Source organism: Lepisosteus platostomus, chromosome 5 (genome assembly GCF_059453375.1).
Source record: "Lepisosteus platostomus isolate fLepPlt1 chromosome 5, fLepPlt1.hap1, whole genome shotgun sequence".
Classification (NCBI taxonomy): domain Eukaryota; kingdom Metazoa; phylum Chordata; class Actinopteri; order Semionotiformes; family Lepisosteidae; genus Lepisosteus; species Lepisosteus platostomus.
Window position 1 is genome coordinate 16,605,991 of NC_142615.1, and position 25,074 is coordinate 16,631,064.

The 25,074-nt window shown below is 45.4% G+C and overlaps 3 non-coding genes across 3 annotated transcripts; all 3 read right to left on the reverse strand.

The window, feature by feature from the left end:
- Positions 1–4,300: 4,300 nt before the first annotated feature.
- On the reverse strand, positions 4,301–4,394 carry trnai-uau (transfer RNA isoleucine (anticodon UAU)). Its single transcript has 2 exons — positions 4,357–4,394; positions 4,301–4,336 (listed from the first exon to the last, which is right to left on the reverse strand). It is a non-coding gene; the product is annotated as a tRNA-Ile (tRNA).
- Positions 4,395–8,346: 3,952 nt separating this feature from the next.
- Positions 8,347–8,418, reverse strand: trnat-cgu (transfer RNA threonine (anticodon CGU)). The gene has a single exon. It is a non-coding gene; the product is annotated as a tRNA-Thr (tRNA).
- A 2,431-nt stretch (positions 8,419–10,849) lies between these two features.
- Positions 10,850–10,922, reverse strand: trnak-uuu (transfer RNA lysine (anticodon UUU)). The gene has a single exon. It is a non-coding gene; the product is annotated as a tRNA-Lys (tRNA).
- Between the last annotated feature and the right edge of the window lie 14,152 nt (positions 10,923–25,074).

The window sequence follows — 25,074 nt, forward strand, 5'->3', positions numbered from 1 at the left end:
TTCCAACGAGGGTCTCTTCTTCCCAGACCACAGATTATTCTTCCTGTCCGGCTCTCTCACAGAGAGCAGACACACCGTCTCCACTAATGTGTTTACTACATCTATAGATCTGACCCCCTACAGCCCTGATATTCCTGGACAGGATCCCATATTGAGCAGTATTTCTCACATTGTGAACTTACAGTGTGTACACAATGCACTTTATACACAAAGTAAGTGTTTTTGTAACTCTAGGACGTTTTCTGAAAATGTTACTGGCATGCCAAAATCGCACCCTCAACTGAACAGTCCCACCCCCCTCAGTTTTGGATAAAAGGTTTGGATAAAAAGTTTTTGAACACTTTCACTTAACTTGCGCCGTAAAAAATAGTTGTACTTTGTCAATGGTCAGATAACTACACTAACCCCGAATTCACAGTTACTACATCGGACTGTTTGATGTGCAGGAGGGCTATCTGTCCAGGAACAGCACGTTACATAGTATCTATGTTTTGGGGTGTCAACATTATTACGACCTTATTTGCTCAGGTGGACCACTGCCTTGCAGTAGTTTATCCTTATACTTACAATTGTTATATAACTAGGACTGTAGTTATAGAAGTTTGTACTTTCTGTTGGTTTTACAATGAATTCTTAATGATTCAGAATGTAGCGCAATTGGTCAGGTTGGGGTGCTTTTAAAGCGGAGTTATGCCGAGGTTGTGAATTCAATCATCACGAAGAGTAGTTTCTGTTTTCAGCTACAGAAACTCGCTGTTGAATTTAAGTCTGTTCTTGTGTTACTTTTTCCGCTCGATGGAGCTGTGTTAATGCAGGCACACCTGCTTCCACGTCAAGTTATTTTACTGTTGCTCACAAACCAACACACTGCAGACACCTCTGATATTGTCACTGCTTATGGGCCACATGTTCCTGCTGTCAGCCTACCATGTTCATGCACATCTAGAAATATTACTGTTACAGTATAGGAGTGAAGAAACGAAACGAAAGCACACCAAGTTTAAAAAGGTCAAAATGTGTCAAAGCCCTTCCTCAAGGAGGATGGGGTTCAAACCTACTTCGCAGAGGATAATGTATTAAGAAGTTATTGCTTTAACCACTAGGCCACCTCCATACACACTTTAGCCCCTTCCGGACATGAGTTGGCTCTTTCCCCATACACGAGGGTAATTTTCCTCTTCCACCTACAATTTCAACATTTACCTTGGGAGATGTCAAACCACAGAGCCTGTGCTGCACTTCAGTGCCGGCTGTAGTGGACACCCCGTTGAACATAAAAAGAAAATTGAGCTCCTTGGACATAAGCCATTTCTCGTCACTTGCTCAGCGAGCAGGCTCAGCGCACACTGAATGCAGGTGTCTCAGAGCAATTGAGATGTGTGCAAGTGGCTGTAAAAGGGATATTTGATGCCAGTGCCGTGGCTTAGTTCTCCGATGCAGGTCGCATTTAATGGGAATGTCATGGCAGCGTCAGCTCAAACCACCAAATGGAGATGGGCGTGCCGACAAGCTGACACTGCTGATGTGGGATTAACACTAGAATGAGAGAATGCTGTGGCTTAGCTGGTTAAAACACCTGCCTAGTAAACAGGAGATTGTGGGTTTGAACCCCAGTGGTGCCTCCCTTTCTGTCTTGCTGCACAGTTTATCATTATGGACAGCAACATGCTTCTACATTAAATTTAATGGAAGTGTTCATTTAATTTTTGAAACAACTTGTTTTTAAAAAAATCCATACAAATTGCGAAAGATAAAATACTCATCTGTTTTGTCAGTGCAGATGAATTACTGCCCGCTGGCAAGGAAACGAAAACGATTTTTTTGTCTTTAGCCAAAAACCTGTGAATGTAGAAGAAAGGTGATGTGCATTAGTTTCTATGGCACAGTCAGTCAGCGTATCCTTCAGTTAAAGATAACGTTGGTAAATCAAAAGTCCCCAGAGACGCATTTCAAATTAATCCGACCTCAACACCGTCTCCCCTAAATGTGATGGGGTTTCTTTGGATGTCCTTAAGCATCCTGATAGTTGCAGAGATTTCAAACTTTTGGCACAAGTCAATAGTTGAGCGCCTAAATCAATATCACTTAGGCGATTAAATTGTATTCAAAATATTGCAATTTTGTTGTAGTTTAAAAATATATTTTAGCTGGGGATCCTCAAATGATGAGGGTAGAAAAGATAACTATTCGACACCATCAGGAGTGCTTAACGTGTGATAAAAGTGTTTTTTAATCACAAAGTGAAAATAGTGAATTTGTCTTTCACTTAGGCGTTCATCAAAAGCTCGTTAAACAATGAAGGAGAAGCTCGTGTTCCGAATTCTCTTCGTGTCTCATTGTCTTGCTTTGATTTTTAAAATGTACACTGTTGGCTATTCACTCTTCCTAACACGATTAAAGAGTTGAGTTTAGTTCAGAGGTAAAGCATCTCATGCATCGTATGAAGCTCTGTTTTCTATCACCAGCGTCTCCACTCTGGATTTCTTTTTTAGCGCGATATCTTTTCTGTGATTTCTTTCATTTGAATTCCCTCATGTGTGAATTTCAGCGCGACATAAACTCGTTTGTCTGTTTTAAAGAGATGCAATTTTTAACACAGACAAAATGAAAGACTTATTAACTAAATTCACATAGAAAACATACACCTAATTGAGAAAATTTGGACTGGGGCGATGTATGATTGTAGCGACGCAAGCTCACAGTGGTTCACTTGAGGAATGCGGTACAAGGGCCAGTGGTGCATTGGATAACTCATCTGATTACAGATCAGGAGACTGTAGGATCGTAATGCTCTTAAACCCAATACCATAACCGTAGCGTGTTCAGTCCTACACAACCTTTCTATCGACTGAATAAGCCTCTTGTTCCATCTCCATCTTCTTCCCACACATTGTTGGACCACAGTCACAGATACATAAGGGACACTATTCCGATCCACCGTCTTAAATAAATAATGTTGCAAAAGGTAACAATAATGCTTTCTTAACGTAACCTTACATTTGGCCGTACAATACAATTTTCTGTACCCTCAAAAAAAAATCTTACTGCTTTCTCCTGAGAAACACAAGTTTAGTGTCAAATCACAATAAATAATACAACAAATATACTAAATTAACACCCAGGTATGACAACACACAGCTATGACAGAACACATTGAAGACTTAAAAGCCCTTTAAATTTTTATTTCCTTAATTTCCATTCTCTTCCCTCCCCAGGATAACTGAAAACTAACTATAATAAAGACTGTATATGCATTACTTGTAATACAGCTACTAATAAAAATATACATGGAACTTAATTATTAATAAATAACACTTTTATTAATCTATACGTGTAATAAAAACATTCATTGTGAATATTTATGTCATCTGGAAAGCAATTTTAGTTAAATATAATTATAATTTTCAAGCAAGTGGTGCATAACCTTGTTACTTAATGAGTACATTATTTCCATTACATTCAAGACAGTTCTAATGTGATCAATTGTTCTGCTTAGTCCGCTACTGAGTTGCTTAAAACCTAAGAAGAGGTGGTTTAAGCTAGACTCCTAATGCAGTAACATCTAATGGGCAGCAGCTGTTATTTTAGGTTTATTACAATTGAGAACAGGTTTAGTACAGAGTTGCTGACAAATTTCAGCGGAGTTTATTGAATATAAGTTTATTGCAATTGACCCATTGTAGCTACCAATCAGCAGCAAGGAAAAACAAACCACTTGTGCCTTTTTAAAAAAAGGAAACAGAGAAGTAGTTTATGTGGTAATTTCAGGTGCAATGTAAGAACTAAAGTTAACTACTCCCATAGTAATGCGTGGGGTCCTATCAATAGAAAAAAAAAATTGTTGTAACCCGGAAACACAACAAACACAAAACAAGAAGTCTTCCAGGAACCTAGGTAAATCCCTGTAGTAGTCTAACAACTACGAAAAATCAAACAAACGCAACAACTTCAAAAGAAAAAGAACATTAAAAACAAATCTGGGGAACAACAAAAACACAGAGTCTAATGCGAGAGCTCCTCTCGTCTCAGTAGACCTCTCATATATTTGTGTACAGTTCAGCTGGAGGTACACAGCTGATGGTAATTTAAGTAGGGAGCTGCGTCAGCATGCATGGGCTTCAAAGGAAAAAGTATAGGTTTATTCCATGCTGAAAAGAGAAGGAAACAATGTTTCAGCTGTGGAGCCTTATTTGATTGTGACTCGAAGTAAACCTTTGCTTCTTCGTTTGATGTTAATTTATCTCCATCAGATACCTGATAGTATCTAAACTCGACAGTTGCTCTCAGTAGCTAAAGACACTGCTCCAGGTGAGACTTGAACTCACAACCTCGGCATGACTCCGCTGTGCACTGCTGTATAAGTACCGCACGCTGACCGATTGCACCACTGGAACTGTGCAAGGTGTGCAGAAACACAGGGTGAAAATGGTTTCGGTTGTGGATCCATCTATACATGGGGAACACTAAAATAGCAAGGAAAATACAAGAAAAGAAACTGAAAGAATTGTGCTAACAGCAAAGGGGGACGGAGGGAGGTGGTCGGACAAGTAAATCAGCCTGGCAGATTATTTGTATCGTCATTTTTTGAGTCATTCAGCAAACAGATTTCTCTTCATGTGCCTTAAACTTTGCAGTTTGTATCTTCGTTGTAGATAGGTTTCTTCAGAAGTCCAGTAAACTGACAATAATGGAGAACTAGCTGACGCACCCCGTCGTGAAGACCCTCTGTAAGGTGATTACACGTTTCATTTTCAAGTCGCCTCCTTTACACGCAATTGCAGCCCGGACACTGAGAGAAAGCAGGAGAAATGGCTTCAATTTCAACGTGAAAGCGCAGTACAGGCTCGATGGATTCACATCTCCCATCAATCAAATAAAATTGCAGTAAAGCGATCTAAATATGACTCTGAAGTACTGGGAAAGATGATTATTTTGAGCGTGCCTCCCAGGGTCTGCTACGAGGCTGAAGTTACAGTAGCTTCTTATGCGTGTTTTTCGTTCCACCTTAAATGGTGCTGCTGTGATGTTATGTCACCTTTCGCCTGTAGATGGCTCTCTTCAATCAGTACTAATCCGGCTGGAATACTGTAGACATCTTCACTGAAAGGGAATATCCAAATAGCGACTGTCCAAATTATATTTTTGTATGGAAATATTTCAGAAAATCGCAAACCAATTTTAAAAACTCACCACAACACGGACTTACACTGGGAAAAGGTGACTGCACTTTCTGCTTATTGCTACGGCCTTCCCCCCGATTATGAAAATGTCTCACAGTTCTGACACCGACGTGTGAAAGACAATGTAACAAACTATCAAAATCCTGAAGTACAAGAAATTTTAATGCACCAGTTTTTTAAATATGACCCTCTGATCCTGGCATGTCAGAATACATTTAGAAAAAGTATGGCACGAATTGCACGAATTGCAATGGCACAAATTGTTGAGAATATCACTGACCTTGCCGATATTTGCAGGGGATACGAGTGTTTTGCACATGTTGAACTACGACACGTCAAAATTGAGCTCCTTAGTCAATATCACCGGGAATGTCCAATAATGACGAACATCAGTAGCTTCAAGGAAACTTAGACTCGCACATGGAGTTTTATCTTCAAATGGAGGGTGGGAGAATTCATTTATACTCTCGTTGCTCATTAGCTAAACTATTTAAAAAATATATGACACAGATTTGTTCGAGAAAATTGTAATTGCCTTAAAGAGAGTCTTCTTGAAGATGTGCACCAGCTAGCTCTTCACTGTCAATTGACAGGACTTGAGAAGAAACTGTTCTCATACAACCAACATACAAATTACACATCTTAAGGAACATGAAGAGAAATCCGTGTACTAAATAACATAAAACTGTCGCTTGAAATTATCACCAAGCTGTTTTATGTGTCTGACCACCTCTTTCCTACTTTGCAGCGAGCACAAATCTTTCTGTTTCTTCATCGCTATTTTACTGTCTCTTTCCCCCATGTGGAGATGGATCCACAGCCGAAACTTTAGGTCAGTTCCTGTTATTCTGTCTGATTGAAAGAGCTTTATTAAAGGCACTCCCATCTCTGCAGGAAAGTTATTGCTGCTCTCAACACAATATACTGCAGCCAAATATAGCGATACTGTCACTGCCTGTGGGCCACGTGTTCCTGCTGTCAGTCTATTATGTCATGTTCATCCACACCCAGAAACATTACTGCTGTAGCACAAGAGTTATATAGGCGCAGTCCATAGAGCAAGAATCTCTTAATCTCAGAACTGTGGGTTCAGTCCCCACATTGGGTCCCTCTGTGTCAATTTCATCCCCCCAATCCTCCTAGCATGACCTGATGGCGTAACAGTGATACCCAGTACCCAGCGTAATTCAGCTTTCTTTCCACTTGATTCAGATTTTGATCTGAAATCATCGGCCGAACAAGAGTTTGTCTAAATCGAGGGAGATCTGCTCACAAGCAAGTATTAAACACTTCAGCATTTACTGTTCGAATACCACACTTTGTCAAAACACTGCCGCTTCTTAAGCTAATAAGTAACGGTTTTTGAGCACGCATTGTATTGTTAATGCTTATATTAAAAAAGCATAAATTCACATAATGGAATTTGGACTGAACATAGTAGTCCAGCCCCTTTACAACATTACATACCCTCTGATTAAAGCTTAAAACTACAGTAGCAGGAGTAATAATAATGGCAACAACATGTTTGGAGTTTGGCATTTCATTTATTCTGCGGAAACATCGTATCGGAATGAACTGCCCGAGATAAAAGAGTAATTGCGGCTTCAGATCGTTTTTACAGAGCATTGCGTTGTTCTGTTCATGCTGACTACACGCTTTAAATTTGTCGTTTACTGCAAGCATTGCTTTTCCAGGTTTTTCTGAAATTCCTCGCATTTGAGCCAGCATTAAAATATTTCATTCCCGTCGCTGAATACATCGTGGAAACGGTATTTGGAACGGAATGCTGTCACTCATGAAACCTCTTTGTTATTCGGTTCTGAAGTTTGAAAATGAAAAAAAAACGGGGGTCACCTCATATGCTTGAAAGAAGTCCAAGCAGCATAAAAACCCGCGAATTCTCACAAAGGCTGCACCTTTCTTCTGCTGCTTTTATAAATCAGCCTTAAACATTTGAATGCATACCTTACTGCTGCTAATCACATTCACGTATTTACGAAGCTTTTTTCTGTCCGTTATGTTTTTGCTAAGCAGTTTCTCCGTTTTCCTCGTACTGTGATTGTCAGTGAGCACAACAAGACTGAAACAGTGTAAAGGCAGGTAAAAAAGACAGGGTAAAACGCCTGACTGTCGGGAGTGGGATTTGAACCTATGCCTCTATTTGGAGAGTGAAACACAAAGCTTATAAGAAACTGTGAATTTGCTGTTTTAAACTGCTCGACTATCCTGAAAAAATGTGTGCTGATTGCACCAGTCGCATGCGATTTTCCGTAACTTTAGGGCGATAGATACGACTGGACGAACACAATTTGTGGCGTTTAGCATGACATGGAAAACGGTACCGGAGCATTTGGGTCCGGACTACCAGACTCGAAAATAATTTTACCCCCGCACTATCAAACTATTAAACTCCCAGCCTCTCTCACTCTCTCCTCACCTCTCACCTATGATCTGAACCTCACAGTGCCTTCTTTCTTACCAAAAACCCAAACACACATTGAAAATCTATCTCTACCATACATGTCAAAAGCTCACTCCCCATCATTTCTATCCCTTTATTTCATTCTTTTGATGCATGTTTTTGCACATAACCTGTTACATTTTTGTTGTTTTGCACACTGCCTGTTGTTGTTTTTTGCACATCGGCTGTTGTCTTTCTTTTGTTATACAATTGTATTGATGTTGTGTTTTTTTCTTTGTACTACTTATGTCCGAGAGCTAGCTAAATAGCATTTCGTTATACCATATACCTGTGTATGAGTATAATGACAATAAACTTGGACTTGAACTTGAACTTGAGATAGTCTTGCAGGCAGTATATTATTTTATCGTTTACTCGTATAAAAAAAAACACGGTCTTCTCGTTCCTAAGTCAGATTTTTAGTGCTTTCAAACGTTACTTCCAACCTGACTGACAGCTCACCAGATCTGTTTGTGATCAGACCATGGAGTCGGGGGCTGTACCAAGCGCACGTTCCTTCCCAATGCTGAGGCGATCATTCGGAAGATGGGGTGAAGAGAGATAAGCTTTGTCGACTAAAAAACAAGGCAGGATATGGAAGAATACTAATCACTGGCGAAAGTTATGTTCTCTTACTATTGAGATCCCTACATTGCGAGTTTTTTTAAGACTTTGAAACTAAAGGAAAGCGGTGACAAATGAAAATGGCACGGGTGGGGTTTGAACCCACGCTCTTCGGTTTACGAGACCGACGCCTTACCACTTGGCCACCGCGCCTTCAAGTAAGCATGGGAATAAGGTTGTTCAAATTATTTTTTTCTGAATCCGGTTTACATCGCCAAATGTAAACCGGAGGCAGCAACAACAATAAAAGGGATACTTGTCCTTAAACTCGGACGTGATGTTCTGCAGACATGTGCACAATGTCCTGTTTTCTTGCAGTGTAGACATTTTGCTGTTCACGCTCCGCATTCATCTGCTTTGTGCATTGTTAGTCCGCACCTGTAACATGTAATGTCAGCCGTCTCCTGTTCTTCTATTTCTCTAGCATGACTGCGTCCTGCTGCTCGGCTTTTGTTTGTAAAGTTTGAGCGAGCGCCCCGTTCAGTGTCACTTTGTCACTGTGGTCAGAAAGCATTCTTGATTCTGCTTGAGCTGCTTCATGAATTCTAGCGACTGTAAGAGCTCTTTTTAAAGTCAGCCCTTCTTCCTGCAGCAATTTATAGTCTCTTATGTGCACATTTTTCCACAAGTTGATCTCTTAACATGTCAGTTTCCAATACTCCAAAGTCACAAGATTTAGCCAGTTCTCTTAGTGCAGTCACAAAAGCATCAACAGATTCGTCCTGAGACTAAGTTCTCTGCCTAAATTTATGCCGTTCCAAAACCACATTTCTCCGCGGTGTAAAGGAAGCGTCTAAGGCAGCTACAGTCTTTTTCTCCAGGGAGGTTGGCGAAAATCCGCTGCACGGAAGCCCCGATACAGTGCAGTAATGTAGCACGTCTCACGGCATCCTGAGCTTCTGTAGATCCACCGGCTATTTAAAAAAAATCTGTACGACTCCATCCATATCTTGTATTCCGTATACAAATACGGAGCTCCGAGGTTCAGTAGAAGCGGTGGAAAAAGCTGGGCATAAGCAAAGCTTCTCGGCGCGGCTGCCATATCTTCCATGGCGCAAGCTAAACGAAAAGTCCGAAAATTCAAAAGTTCGTTTCTACCAGCAAGAGAACTAAAATCTGCAGTGATCTGCTCGCTTTGAGTCCGTCAAGCACTCATCTCTGGTCACCATAAATGTTGTGTATCTAAATTTAGAGAAGTTTTTATATTATTTTAACTATTTTGTTAACTACACAGATCACGCCCTTACACCTTATATTCCTGCCTTCTACTCTCGTTCTGTTGTCTCGCGATGTCTACTCACTATACTACATTTAGCATGACTTCTTGTTGCAGTTGAGCTCAAAGCTGGAGATGATCTCCATATTCTACCGCACTAACTAGTCCGAAACGTAGTACACAGTAAACACTTTTTAAGTGAAGTCAGGTTGTTAAAAAATTAAACCAGCGCCCTGTCACAGAAACGTACCCCAGTCTCCCGCGCAACAAGCGTGGGTACTCAGCACTATACTAACGAGGAGCACTTGTCTGCAGCTGATTGTCAGCTCTGTTTACTGTCAGCAGTCATTTCCTCATTTCCAAAGACTTTTTCACCTGCTCTCAGCTTTTAAAGACGGTCATAAACGCTCAAGAAGTAATTCATGTCAGTTTGAAGTCTGTTTCTGTTGTCTCAGCTCTTGATAAAGAAAAGCCGTGCGTGGGAGACTCCCTCTCTGAAGAAGTTTGCCGTCAACCTGCGAGGGAGAAGAGCCATCAATCTGCGAGGCAACCACTGAGACAGTTAACATTAAACACGTGAAATGCGAGATGTTGTGATTTTTTTCCCGCTTAAGGCTTCTATCGTTTCTTCTCTAACGAGAAAGACCTCTTTATTAGAAGTGAGATTTTAACAAACGTCTCCAGGGTTAACTGCGACCTGAACGCAACGCCTTAGACCACCAGCCATCTGGCCTGTGGTACTTAGAGCAGTGCTCAATAAAAATGATCATAAACCGAAAGCGCTTCTTATGCGGATCAGTATAATCCGATACCACTGGTTCTGCAGAAGAAATAAGAAAAGCCGAACTCAAACCACTGTTTTGCCATTACGGGTACTCTGTCTGCAGCTGCTTTAAGATCTACTCACACCGTGTTGCCATTAAGGCTACCTTGTTAAAAAAAACTTATATTCACCTTTTTGAACGTGATTATTAGACACCCGTTAAATCTCCACCGAGGTTTCTTGAGAGATCTTCAGCGAGCGAGTATTAAAAAACTACGTCGCTTCCAACCTCTGTCGTCACTGTAAACTCGGACGTGATGTTCTACAGATGTGCAGTGTGCCTTTCCTCTTGTCGTATTCAAGAGTACTCACTGTGTGAGCTCCTCACTGCGTGTTCTGTACTCTACTGTGATTTAATTTAGATGATTACGTGGAGTAGAGTGACAAGATCTACTTGAACATTTTCGGTTTGTGAAATGAAACACTAAATACACTACTGTAAATACAAGTAATGGACATTTAAAATAACCACAGTACAGCTAGAAGAGTGAAAGATAAAAGACTATTTAGAATGACATTCACAATAGACTTAAGAACAGTACAACCGCCCGAACAGGGACTTGAACCCTGGGCCCTCAGATTAAAAGTCTGATGCTCTACCGACTGAGCTACCCGGGCTCTGAAAGAAAGTCGACACTGTCGGGATCCTCGCAAGTCACCTGTCTCTTGTGCCGAAGAGCAGTCATACCGGACCCGTCTGGAATGACCACTGACAGACTTTATCCAGAAGCGACGGCACCACTCCCAGTAGAATGAGTGAGAAATACAGCATGACATGCGTAGTTAAGGGGCTCCCACAATCCATCTTTCCTCACATTACTGTTTTTTTTTTTCCAATAGCATTTTGACCTTTTTTCACATTCAGATTTTTTTCACATTTAATAAAATCTTTTAATCAACAAAATTAAAAAGAAAACAAATGGAACATTTTTTTGGAACAATAATTAAAAAAAACTTTCAATGCCTTGGTAGTATACGTGTGCACACCCTTTATAAAGGGAGTTGCAACAGTGCTGAAATGTAAAGAGCATTTCTGTAGAGAAAACAGCATTTATTCTGCCTTGATGTTAAGCTTAGGGAGCCTGTCTTTTAGAAATTCTATTTTATAACACCTTGCACAGCCTCCCGGCAGACTAACAAATATTTTTTTGGAGAAATTGGCTCACACACCGGAGACACTAACGTTTATTTACGTTAGAGTATGTAAAACTCAGGCTTTAACAGATGTTCATGATGTTTCACACGGGGAGTTACCTGTTGTAGTGTTTCAAAAGATGTGTTAGCGGACCACAAATTATCTTGAAAAGATTTGGGTTTGCACTGGCTGGGATTCAAACCCGACTCAATTATTTGGAAGGCGCCTGTACCACCAACGCACTTCCGAGAAGCACTTGCAAATTGTCACAATCCTCTCTCTCACCTACAAAGTTATGGAGACACAGACATCCAATGAAAACTAATCTTATTCACTCAAGGCTCCACTCTTTTGTTGTGATGTCATTTTAATTAATTTTAGCTTTGATAAGGTGTCGTTTTTGCCTCTTAAAGTTAAAATCTGCTCCTTTCTTCCTGGTATAGAAATAACATGTTCCATCTTTGTTTAAAAACACCACTAAAAGTAAATTATTCAGCTCTAACGCCTGTGTGCATTGACAAGACATCTCAAAAGGACTTATCAAATAAGAACACGATCCTTCCTGTTACCATTCCTGTGGTTGGGGCGTTGTTTCACCCTTTTATTTTCTTCTACAATATTTGCAGACAGGGCTTTATCACTCGAGTTGTACAGAACAAGTGTGCATCGGTCCATGAAAATCATCAGTAGTGCTGTTTTTCTATGCATAGTGTAACGCCCTCGCCTGGTGGTGAGGAGGAAGCGCCCCTAGGCGCTCGTAGTACCGCTGGGCATGCTGGGAGTGGTAGCCGGGAAGAGTCTGAGGGTCAGCACGATGACCAGCGGGTGACCCTACCTGTGTAAATAATGTCCTAGTAATTCTAGTGCCCTGTGTAGTCCTGTAAAAGTAGAGTGTGATGTTAGGTAATTACCACCCTAACTGTGTGTACGTGTTCGTCAGTCTCCTCATGTGTGTGTAGATCCTGTGTTTGGTTTTTTTTTTTGGTGTGGTTGTTAAATAAAGTCAGTGCTTGGTTAATCGCGTCTCCACTGTTCTTTAGTTCCAGGGCTACCCAGTAGTGGTCCCGCCAGTAGAATTGGGGCGGCTGCCCCGGAGAGAGGATGCTCTCCCTGCCGGAGCCGATCAGCGGTTCCCACACCCATCGGCGTGGGTGCGACCAGGTCGCTACGATGGTGAGGTGCCTTGGGAGACCTATGAGGCGCAGTTCCAGCTCGCGGCCCGGACGAATGGCTGGAGCCGGGCGGAGATGGCCGGCCACCTGGCGGCGGCGCTGGTCCAACACGAGATCAACACCGGCGACGCTCGGCCCATCCGCATCCCACCGGGACGCATGGTCCATGCCAAGCGGACCGCCGCCGAGGAAAAGATCCGGGAGATGGCCGCAGCGGGGGTGATTGAGCCCTCCGCGAGCCTGTGGTCGGCGCCAGCCATACTGGTTAAAAAAAAAGACGGCTCGTGGAGGTTCTGCGTCAACTACCGCAAGCTGAACGAGGTCACCCGGAAAGATTCCTACCCCCTGCCGAGGATAGATGACGCCCTGGACTACATCGTGACTCGGGGGTGGGGGCGGTGTTGGCGCAGGAAGGGCCGGATGGGGAGCGCGTAGTGGCTTACTATAGTCGGGCTCTGACTAGGCCTGAGCGGAACTACTGCGTGACCCGTCGCGAGCTGCTGGCGGTGATGGCGGCGGTCCACCACTTCAGGCCGTACCTGTTCGGGACCCGGTTCCGGTTGAGGACCGACCATGCGTCCCTCACCTGGCTGCTCCACTTTAAGGAGCCAGAGGGACAGATGGCGCGATGGATAGAGATCCTGCAGGAGTACGACTTCACTGTCGTGCACCGTGCGGGGTCTCGCCATCTCAATGCCGACGCTCTCTCGCGGCGCCCCTGCGAGGCCGCGGACTGCCATCACTGCGCCCGGCGGGAGCAGCGTGAGGAGGCTGTCCGCACCGTGGCGGGGGTGAGCGCCGCGGCCACGGCCCGGGAGGGGCCGCTGGGGGTGGGCCTGCCAGACCTGGCGCAGCGTCAGGCAGCTGATCCTGACGTGGGGCCGGTGCTCCGCTGGAGGGCAGCAGGAGTGCGGTCTACGCGAGAGGAGCTCGCCCCGCACCCGAAGTCCGTCAAGGCCCTCTGCGCCCTGTGGGAGGCCTTGGAGGTAAAGGACGGGGTGCTGCGCCGGGGGTGGCGGGTACCCTCCAGTGGCGAGGTACGGTGGCAGCTGGTGGTGCCTCGGTCGCTCCGCGGGGCGGTGCTCCGAGCGCTGCACGGCCAGCCGGGTGTGGGGCACTTCGGCGGTAAAAAAACCCTGCAGCGTCTCCGAGGCCATTTTTATTGGGGTCTTTGCCACCGGGACGTGGAGCGGTACTGCCGAACGTGTGCAGTGTGCGTGGCGCAGAAGGGTCCCCCCGAGCGCTCTCGGGCCCCCCTCCAACAACACCAGGTGGGGGCTCCTATGGAGCGGGTGGGAGTGGACGTTTTGGGCCCGTTTCCGCGCACCGAGGCCGGGAACCGCTACGTCTTGGTGGCCATGGATTACTTTACGAAGTGGCCGGAGGCCTATGCCCTTCCGGACCAGAGTGCCCCCACGGTGGCCGATGCACTGCTGGAGGGGATGTTTGCCAGGCTGGGGGTGCCGGAGGAGTTACACAGTGACAAGGGGCGTAACTTCGAGTCCCAGGTCTTCGCCAGAGTGTGCCAGCGCCTGGGGATTACTAAGACGCGGACCACCCCGCTGCATCCCCAGAGCGACGGGTTGGTAGAGCGGTTTAATCGGACGCTCGCCACCCAGCTGGCCACCCTGGTGTCCCGGCACCAACGGGACTGGGACCGCCACCTCCCCCTTGCGCTCTGGGCGTATCGGACCGCGGTCCAGGAATCCACCGGGTGCACCCCGGCCTCGCTCATGCTGGGCTAGGAAATGCGAACACCGGTGGACCTGGTCTTCGGCCCGCCGCCCGGAGATGGGTCGGCACCACCGGCTGGACCGGACTACGAGTGGGACCTGCGGCAGCGGATGCAGCGGGTGCACAGCTTTGCACGGACCCACCTGACACAGGCGGGGGTCCGGCAGAAGCGGTACTACGACCTGCGCTGCAGGGGGCCTGCCTTCCAGCCCGGGGACTCGGTTTAGGTGTACAACCCGCGCCGCCGCAAAGGCCTCAGCCCTAAGCTGGCGCCGTCGTGGGAGGGGCCCGCTGAGGTACTCGGGGTGGTGGGCGAGGTCTGCTACCGTGTCCGGTTGCGAACACGGGGGAGAGTGGTGGTCCTGCACCGAGACCGCCTGGCCCCCTACCGGGCCCGGGAGGAGGAGCCGTGTGGGGAGGCTCCAGAGGAGCAGCCGGGGCCGGAGCCGGCCGATAGTGGGGCGTCCGTGGATCTCCAGCCGTCACCGTGGCGCAGCGGCCGCTCACGCAGGGTTCCGCAGCAGTTGGCCGAATACGAGTACAGCCTGAGGGGGGTGTTCGACGTCGGCGAGACGCCAGACGCTTCAGGTGGGGGCAGTGTAACGCCCTCGCCTGGTGGTAAGGAGGAAGCGCCCTTAGGCGCTCGTAGTACCGCTGGGCATGCTGGGAGTGGTAGCCGGGAAGAGTCTGAGGGTCAGCACGATGACCAGCGGCTGACCCTACCTGTGTAAATAATGTCCTAGTAATTCTAGTGCCCTGTGTAGTCCTGTAAAAGTAGAGTGTTGTTAGGTAATTACCACCCTAAATGTGTGTACGTGTTCGTCAGTCTCCTCGTGTGTGTTGATCCTGTGTTTGGTTTTTGGTGTGGTTGTTAAATAAAGTCAGTGCTTGGTTAATCGCTGGTATAAACAGATGCGTGCCATGTTTGCCTTTGTCAGCATTTGTTTCAAAAATAAGTTCACGATACGTTAAAAACACAAAAAGCACAAACTTAATAACACAATGATACAAAATCAAAACCAAATCATAAAGCCAATTAAGTGCCTATCCTTTGAAAACAGAGAACACCTTTATATTGTTGTAACAGAAGAAATAAGGTTCTTGATCCCGAGATGAAGTAAAACAGATGAGTTTATTGCATGCAAGGAACAATAAAGCCGAAGTCTTGTTTCCCGCAAGAAACAACAAAACCGAAGTATTGTTCCCCATACTGTTACAAACTTTTGGGTTATATACAGTTTTCTTCTCCGTTTCTGACGTCACTCGGTCCGATGGTAAAGAGGGGGGTTCATGGTATTTGGCCAGTTTACGATGTTCTGGGCAAATGGTCAGTTTAACATTACACCCAGGGGGGTTCCTAGCTGGCATCTGCAATCCTTATCAGTTAACCCCCTTTCCTGCCATAAACCCCAGTTTGTGACTTGGAAGTCTAAACCCCCTACAGAAAAGATTAAATTCAAACCCCTGTCTTCACATCTTTCTTCATTCCCCCCTTATAAAATATGGCATACGTCAGTGTAGCCTATTTTTATACATACAATGTCAGGGCAGATCTTTCCTTTCTTGGCGAACAGGTATGTATTGCCATGACATTGTACGTTCCACGGTTATGGCAAGATGTGATACATGTTTTTGTGCACGTGATGATTACAATTATACATATAAACAATACTATTCCTACAAATAAACACTGTAAAAAAGTTCCGCCCCAGGCCCCAAACACAGACTTTACCCAAGATCCAATTCCCCAATTTTCAGTATAATAGTCCTGATATTTCTGTCCCTCATTGTAAATGTGTTGGGCCAGATCTGAGATGTGCTCAGAATTATCAGGGATATATGTGCAGCATTCAGTGCCAATTACTGCACAAGTTCCTCCTTGGGCCGCCAGTACATAATCTAAAGCTAGTCGGTTCTGCATGGCCACTGTTCTGAGGGCTACCATCTCATCATTAACAGCCTTCAGACTAGATGAGGTAGAATTTGCTAATTCTTCTAAAGTCAAGGCCATTTGAATTAACTCTCGACTCAGAAAGTTCATGCCGGCTTGTGGAAATATTATACCTAAATAATATTCCCAATCAGCCAATTTTCTTTGTGGTCTGTGGTTAGGTCCGAAGGGGGTGTGGGTTTGAACACGGATATGAGGAACCACATATCCTAAATAACATGAGCCAGACCACTGGGCTGGCAACCATGGGTAGGCTCGTTTTCCACAAATGAAATATGTTCCGTTTGGCGCTCCCCATGCCTCTGAAAATAAGAAACTTATACCGAACTGTGGGGTGTGCCGATCCCATCCTGGAATTTGGAAGGTAGAGGTGGATATATTTGCAGCGATGGTAAGGTTGCAACGACTCCATCCAACCAAGTGCAGACCATCAGTGTGCTGAAAACATATGTTTCCCTCACGTTCCTTATTTAGAGTCAGGTATGGTGGTGTATGGCTTCTGTTATATTTAGGAGCATAAGAGCCTGTGAAACTCGTGGGCTCTAAGCCTCGCTCCTGTAGATATTGTAATGTTGTGCAGGTTAAAGTCGTGTTATGGCAACCCCCATAGTTTGTCATATTAAAATCTCCTAAATTATCCCTCCAAATGATCATGCCTATGACTTCCTCGAGACGCCAAGGAATGGCCCCCATAGGAAGTCCTCCCTGTACATATTTGGGTAATGCGGCACACACCCAGCAGGCACTTTGGTTGGTTTTCTTAGCTGTCAGATAGGAGAGGCCTAAAAAGGAATTAATTCCATGTTCTCCTTTGTGGGAGAGATGATCATTAATCCCTGCGGAACATAGTTCTACAGCAACAATTATCATTATTGACAGAAATGATTTCATTCTGGGTCTGGGGATGAGGCTCGTCGGCAGTGTGACGCGTGGATCCAGCGATCTTTTCCTTCCACTCGAACCGCAGACTCGGTTGTCAACAGGATCTGGTAGGGTCCGTCCCACCTGGGCTGGAGAACCTGTGAAGGAAATTTCCTGATCCACACCCACTCTCCTGGGATGAGGTCGTGCCCTCCTTCAGGTGGTGGTCCCCACGCCTCCAGGACCTGCTCGCGGGCTCCTTGGGTGGCCTCTGTCAGCAACTTGCAATACTGTAACAGAGAATCAGTTAGTATACTCAAGCCTACTCTGTCATGTCCTGGAGAGTCACTCAGTCTCATGGGACGCCCCGTGATCACCTCAAACGGGCTCAGCCCCACTATTCGATTTGTCCCAGCCCGGATGCTGCACAGTACGGCGGGCAATGCATCCACCCAGGGGATCCCTCCCAGGTGGTACTTTGTCAATTTAGCTTTCAAAGTCCGGTTCACCCGTTCCACCATGCCGGAGGACTGCGGGTGATGAGGGCAATGCAAGTCCCATTTGATCCCTAGTAGGTCTGCCACCACCTGACACACTTTTCCAGTAAAATGTGTGCCCTGGTCTGAGTCTATGCGACACGGGAGTCCCCATCGGGGAATTACTTCTGTCACGAGATATTTGGCAGTTGTCTGCGCAGTCTCTCGTTTGACAGGGACAGCCTCCACCCATCTAGAAAACTGGTCCACCATCACTAGGAGGCCTGTTTTCCCTTTACAGGGTGGCAGTGAACAATAGTCTATTTGCCAGTGTCTAAAGGGCCCCTTGGGTGCAGGACGTCGAAGATTAGGAGCCCGAACCGGCGGTGCTCCAGAGGCTTTTTGGCACTCTCCACAGCGTTGTACCACATCAGCTGCGAAGGGTGTGAAGCCTGTGCCCACCCAGCTCTGAGCAAAGCGTCGAGTCATTTGGCTAACACCTGGGTGCCCTGTGGAGTGTATTTGCTGCACCAGGTAGGGCATTAGTTGCTTGGGACAGGCGGGTCTGCCTGTACGCTGGCACCTCCAGGTCCCATCCTTCTGCAGCCCCACATTGCGTTCCATCCAGGTCCATTTCTCAATCCTTGGAGCCTGGGCCTGGAGCTCGCTGAGCTGTTCCGTCCGGAGTGCCTGTATGTTCACTGTGCAAACTGAAATAATCTGAAGAGGTTTTTCTATAGCCCACTCCTCCCATTGCCCCAGGGCAGCTTGACGTGCTGTCCAGTCTGCTAGCTTATTGCCCCTGGCCTCGGGAGTGTCCTCTCTGCTGTGGCCCTTACATTTGACTACAGCTACCTGCTTTGGGAGTTGGAGAGCCGCAAGCAGCTCAGACACCAGATCTGCATTCTTTACTGGAGTGCCAGCAGAGGTTAAAAAATCCCTATTACTCCATAACCTTCCAAAATCATGGCATACTCCAAATGCATATCGTGAGTCTGTGTATATTGTGGTGGTCTTGCCTTTTGCTAATTTACAGGCTTCCACCAAAGCTTTCAGTTCAGCTCGCTGTGCTGACGTGGGTACCTCAAATCTTCCCCCACATTGGATATCATGTTCTGTAGTCACAGCCCAACCCGCTTTCCTCTCCCCACTAGAATTTATGAATGAAGTTCCATCAGTGAAAAGGATGAGGTCTTCATTCCTTAGTGGTTGCTCGGCTATTTTGATGCCCTCATCTTCTCCCATTGCCCAAACATCACAGCTGTGTTCTAACATGTAGGCTTCTGATGGGTCAGGTAACAATGTGGCTGGATTTAGAGCTCCTTCACGTTCAATGGTAATATTTGGAGCCTCTAACAAGACCTGCCACTTGCTCCATCGTATCGCATTAACCTGACTGACCCGATTCAGGGACATGAGGGTGTGTACCGCATGTGGGCATCGAACAATCAGTTGTTGATCTAGCACTATGTTATTGACTGCCTGTACTGCTAGACAGACGGCCTGAACGGCTCGTAGACATGGTCCCCAGCCCCTGGCTACCTCGTCCAAGGATCCAGAGTAATACCCTACCGGGCGGTACCTACCCCCATGTTCCTGTGTTAGTACAGCTGTCCAAAATCCATTCTTTTCACTTACGTAGAGGTAGAATGGTTGATCTGTCTGAGGAAACCCCAATGCAGGAGCCTGTAACAGAGCTTGTTTTAAATCATTAAAAGCATGTTCAGCTTCAGGACTCCAAGCAATAGGATCAAGGGACCTCCCTCCCCCCTTTAATAGGTCTGTAAGTGGTTTGGCCCTTTCAGAAAAAGCATCAACCCAATTTCTATTGAAATTGCACAGACCCAGAAATGATCGGAGCTCTCTCACCGTATTGGGACTAGGGTGTGTTCGGATTGCCTGGGCCCGATCTTCTGTCAATTCCCTTTTTCCCTGACTAATCTTTTGTCCCAAGTAAATTACGGTGTCTAGGCATAACTGTGCTTTGCTATAACTAGCCTTGTGTCCTTTTTTAACCAAATGGTTGAGAATAATTTGGAGGTCCTTCTTGTGGGTTTCCTCGTCAGGAGACGCGATTAAAATATCATCCACATATTGGATAACGACGGAGGACACTTGAGGCAGCTCCCGGAGATGCCTCCGAAGTGCCATGTGATACACGGTGGGGCTGTTATGAAACCCCTGTGGTAACCTGGTCCAAGTATATTGTTCTCCATCTACAACAAAGGCGAACCAATCTTGTACCTCTGGGTGTAGAGGAACAGACCAGAACCCATTAGCCATGTCAATTACTGAAAACACCTGGTGCTCAGGGGTCAGTAGTTGAAAAATAGCAGAGGGGTCTGCTACTAAGGGGGTGAGACGGTTGATGTGTTGATTAGCTTTTGAGTAATCAACTGTGAATCGCCATGCTCCGCTGGCTTTCTTTACGGGCCATATTGGACTGTTGCTTGTACTATGTGTTTTTCGTACAATGCCTTGAGTCAATAGTTTTTGTATTACTGGTCGAACCCCTTCCTCCGCCTCTTTGTTGATTTTATATGGCTTTGTGTATGGCGGGGATTTCCCAGTAAATGTGGCGGGTTCCATATCCAGAAGCCCGCATTCGTCCTTATCCATAGTCCAAATTGGATGCCCTTTTAGTTCGTCTTTTTGGAGGGACCAGATGTTTACCTCCACCCTCTCCTCATGTACGGTTAATGTAACCCCTTGTAGGTATTTCAGAGCATCCCATCCCAACAGATCTGGGGTAGATCCTACCCACATGACAGCATTAAATGTTACCTCCCCATCTCCTAGTCTAATCTTGAGTTCTTGAGTTTCTCTGAGTGTTATTCTATTACCCCCTACACCAGTGGCCTCCAGCTCCTTCCCTGTGAACATGACACCACACCGTTTGGCTGACTGTTCAGATAAACACGATAATTGAGCCCCAGTGTCCCATAAAAGTGACATTTGAATCCCATTAATCGTGCATTGTAATTTGAGCTCTTTTTCACTCAGTTCCTGAGATAGGCGTAGGGAGGCCACTAGGGGGAGTCCTAGTTTAAAAGCTCCCTGATAGCGCGTTTGTCTGCTTCGCTCAGATCCTGTAATTGTGACAACAGGTTTTTTTGCCCCTCTCGATTCGAGGGATTGAAAGGGGGATCTCGGTATCTTCCAAACCTGCCCTCACTGGCTAATCGCTTTTTGCAATTCTTTTGCCAATGTCCGAAATTTTTACAATAATGGCACCGAGTTGTAATTTCGCTTTTTGGATTTAGTCGGGTGTCAGGGCCAGCTCCACCCTTCAGTATGGGGGGTGTCCACCCTGTTTGTATTGCCCGCACCTTAGCATACATATTTCTCTCGATTTGCCGTGCCATTTTAACTATTTCCTCAAATTGTTTAGTCGTATCTTGCCCTATTTCGGGCTCTTTTAACTGAAGGGCTTTGGCTATATCAGGCTTAAGACCGCCCAAATAAATTTGTTTAATTACAGCAGAGGCGTCGCTATTCACATCATCTTCGTCACTCAGTCCTGAGCATTCCAGCCAGTGTGTGACGAAGCGGTCAGTGAAGTCAGCCACATCCTCGCTTTCTTTTTGCTGACACGCAGATATCTTTTTCCAATCTGTCTTTGGTGGATAATTTTGTTTAAGCCATCGCCAAACCCATTCCCATCGCCCTCCCCTGCCGTTATCCTCACACAATTGTTTAAGTTCTCTGACACGCTTTTCCCCTGTCCTTCTGAGGATCATAGCGGCAGTCAGGGGGGAGATACCATAAGTATCTTTTAATTCCTGAAGCGCACTCCAGGTTCGCTGCATCCCTAATTTTGGGTGCGGTACTTCTCTAGCCCACCGGTCAATATCCTCCGGTTTTGGATTTGATCGTATTGGGGGTTCAGGGAAGGTAGGTGCGAGAACTGACCCCCTCGGCGGGGTGCGAGACGGAGTTAGAGTGGCGCTGTCATCAACGGCACCAGCCCCTGCTACATCAAGTCCTTTCCCACTTCGAGTGAGAGTACAGACCTGCGGGCGCCCTCCCTCTAACAGGGGAGACCCTGATCCGTCTTTATCACACTCATACCAAGTGTTATCCCAATCAGACCCCCCTTCTCCATATGGCCACTGAGGGAATTGATCCCAATTATTTTCGTTTCCTGCCTGTTTGTTCCCCTGTGGGAGAGCAGGATATAACTTAGTCGCCGGCTGTAGCACATTAACCAGTGCAGCGTGACCAGGAGTTAATTCCTTCTTTAATTTCTCATTCTCCTGTACTGCCTCTTTTAGTTTTTTTTCTAGTACCTCTTTTGCCGCGAATAAATTATCTTTCCTCTCATTTAACGCTTTTATTTTTTCTGTGAACTCCTTCTCTTTTCTATCCCATTCTGATTTCTCCTTCATGCTAATCTGCCACCTCAGGTGTCGGCCGATCACCAGGGCTGCAGCTAAATCTTTGTTTTTGTTCCAATGTTCGTACGCTTTTTTACAGGCATCTTCGCCCCAAACTCCTTCTGACAGACTCAGCTTCTTCCTATATTTCTCTTCCCTTTCAGTCAATTTACACTTTTCTGATATGTAATCAGATACTTCCACCACTTTCTCAAACACCCAATTAGCACACATGTTTGGTTTCTTTAAGATTTACTTTTGTCGTGTGTGAGGTAACAGCTCATTCAGTAGGGGGATGTTTTCACTTGGAAAAACCTGTGCATTCCTGCACTCATTCAGCTAAGGGCGTCTGTTACCTCCAGATCTAAATGCCTCTCCGAGACTTTAGAGAGGACTTACACCGCACTGTTCACAGGTAAGAAACGAGACCTCGAAAACCCCCTTTCTTGATCAGTAATTCACCATCCCCAGAACGCCAGCATCGCTGCTTTTGCCCCGGGGTGGACTTACGCACTGAGCTCAATCAGGGCGATTCTCGGGTCTCAACGTCCTTTAAATCCTGCTACTTAATGCTTTGCTCTTTTATTATGAGGTGTGTTTATGTTAGTGTCGTGCGTGTGTATATGTATTTCACAAACAAGGAAAACACCAAAAACATACATACATACATATATCTCTTCTACTCCTGTTTCCTTTAAAACAAAAAAAAACCACGCCACGCCAATCTGTGCACGATCAAGGCGTAGCTAATCTCAGGACCCCGGGCGTAATTAAAGCCCACACCAATCCTGGATTATACGTGCATTTAATGCACCACTCAGCTCCAGAACCCCGGGCGCAATTAAGGCCCACACCGATCCCGAGCCACAGAACTCCGGGTGCAATTAAGACCCACACCAGTTCTGACCTTCAGAACTCCGGGTGCAACTAAGACCCACACCAGTCCTGAACTACGTGCATTTAATGCACCACTTGCTCTAGAACCCCGGGCGCAATTAAGGCCCACACCGATTCAGAGCCTCAGAACTCCGGGTGCAATTAAGACCCAAACCAGTTCTGACCTTCAGAACTCCGGGTGCAATTAAGACCCACACCAGTCCTGACTTCACGGTAAGGGTCCAAAACCCGTTCAAAACTCCACGCGCAATTAAGGCATACACCAGCTTCGAACGCCTGTACACAATACCGCGGAACCCCTGCCAGACCAAATTCTGGGCTTACAGCAAACAACCCATTACATACACCGGTGCCTTCCCCGGGCCAGAGGATTTCAGAAACTCACGTTTACTCCGTCATCTCGGGCGATTCTCGCAGGGAGCAGAGATTTCCCAATCGGTCAGAGAGAGTCGGGACTTTTAAATAAAAGAGGAGTCCTTACCTCTTAGTTATGTGCGCGCTGACCGTCTCTCCTGCCGATGGGAAGTTCTGCGCCTTCTGGAGCATCCTGCCGACTACGCCAAATTTGTTGTAACAGAAGAAATAAGGTTCTTGATCCCGAGATGAAGTAAAACAGATGAGTTTATTGCATGCAAGGAACAATAAAGCCGAAGTCTTGTTTCCCGCAAGAAACAACAAAACCGAAGTATTGTTCCCCGTACTGTTACAAACTTTTGGGTTATATACAGTTTTCTTCTCCGTTTCTGACGTCACTCGGTCCGATGGTAAAGAGGGGGGTTCATGGTATTTGGCCAGTTTACGATGTTCTGGGCAAATGGTCAGTTTAACATTACACCCAGGGGGGTTCCTAGCTGGCATCTGCAATCCTTATCAGTTAACCCCCTTTCCTGCCATAAACCCCAGTTTGTGACTTGGAAGTCTAAACCCCCTACAGAAAAGATTAAATTCAAACCCCCGTCTTCACATCTTTCTTCAATATTTACAAAAAAACCGTGACATTTGTATCTATATTTGAATTACAAAGCAGACCAAGTAGTCGCTGAATTCAAAGTTCAGATCTTGGCCAAAACAAGAAAATCAGACCTGAGCTAAATTCGGAACAAAAGCCTCTGCTTCGCCGTTTACTGAGCTTTTGATCAACGTCTGAGTGATAAAGCCACTCTCTGGCACATACTGCCCAATGTAGCGTAATGTTTCAGGTGATCTAAATCCCAGTTCGACATCAAGTTTCCAACTCGTTTCCTTAGTCTTGTTTACCCACGAACCAGGATTCTACTGTATGAACTTCCGGGGATATTACAAAATGTTTGATGGGGCATCAATCATTCCAGGCGGAAATGGACTCTTTTTTTTTCTCGAGGGATCATATTAAACATTTCATTCATATCGAGAGGAGGATCACCATGAGACACAAAACAAACAGTTTAATTCTGTCTTTTTTAGAAAGTAGCGTTTGTGATACATTAATAATATTTTCGTGGAAATATAGAAGTTGTAAATTTTTTAATTTATATTTGAATCGAAATGTGGTTTTGAGTCAAATATTAGCGTGTTCATGTAATTAGTTTGTGTTTGTCATTACTATATATATATTGCCATGTTACTAGAATTTGTAACTAAAGTTTACTAGTTGTGTTTTTTTATGATGATTAGCCATTTGTTGATTACAATTTAAAAGGTATGGGTTTAATAGTCGTATATTCTACATCTTTTGCCCACTGGGATGTGCCGGTTTTAATTGAACAAAGCTAGATACACATTTTCTAATGCAGCCTTCATTACAAGACAGTTTATTTCTCGAAAGCGTGATATGTAAAAAAGAGAAAAACGAAAATATATGGATGACAATATTTCAAAGATGAAGATATTACTTTTGAGAAATTGTCATTTTATGTATCAAGACGCTTTTCAACCACTGGTTTTAGACCTTTGCTATGCTTCCTGAATCATTTTCAGTGTTATAAACTGGGTGTGGAGGTAGTGATCACTTTGTAGAGCAGTTGACAGGCTGGAGATGTTCAGACTACTCTTGTTATTTCTCAAATGCTTTCATCTTTTTTCTTTCACGCTAGGACGCGAGTGTGTACATGTGTTTGGTTTTCATTTCACTGATTCTCATTGAAGATTTGGGAATTAACGACGAAAGAATCAGTTGCCTTGGAAAGCAG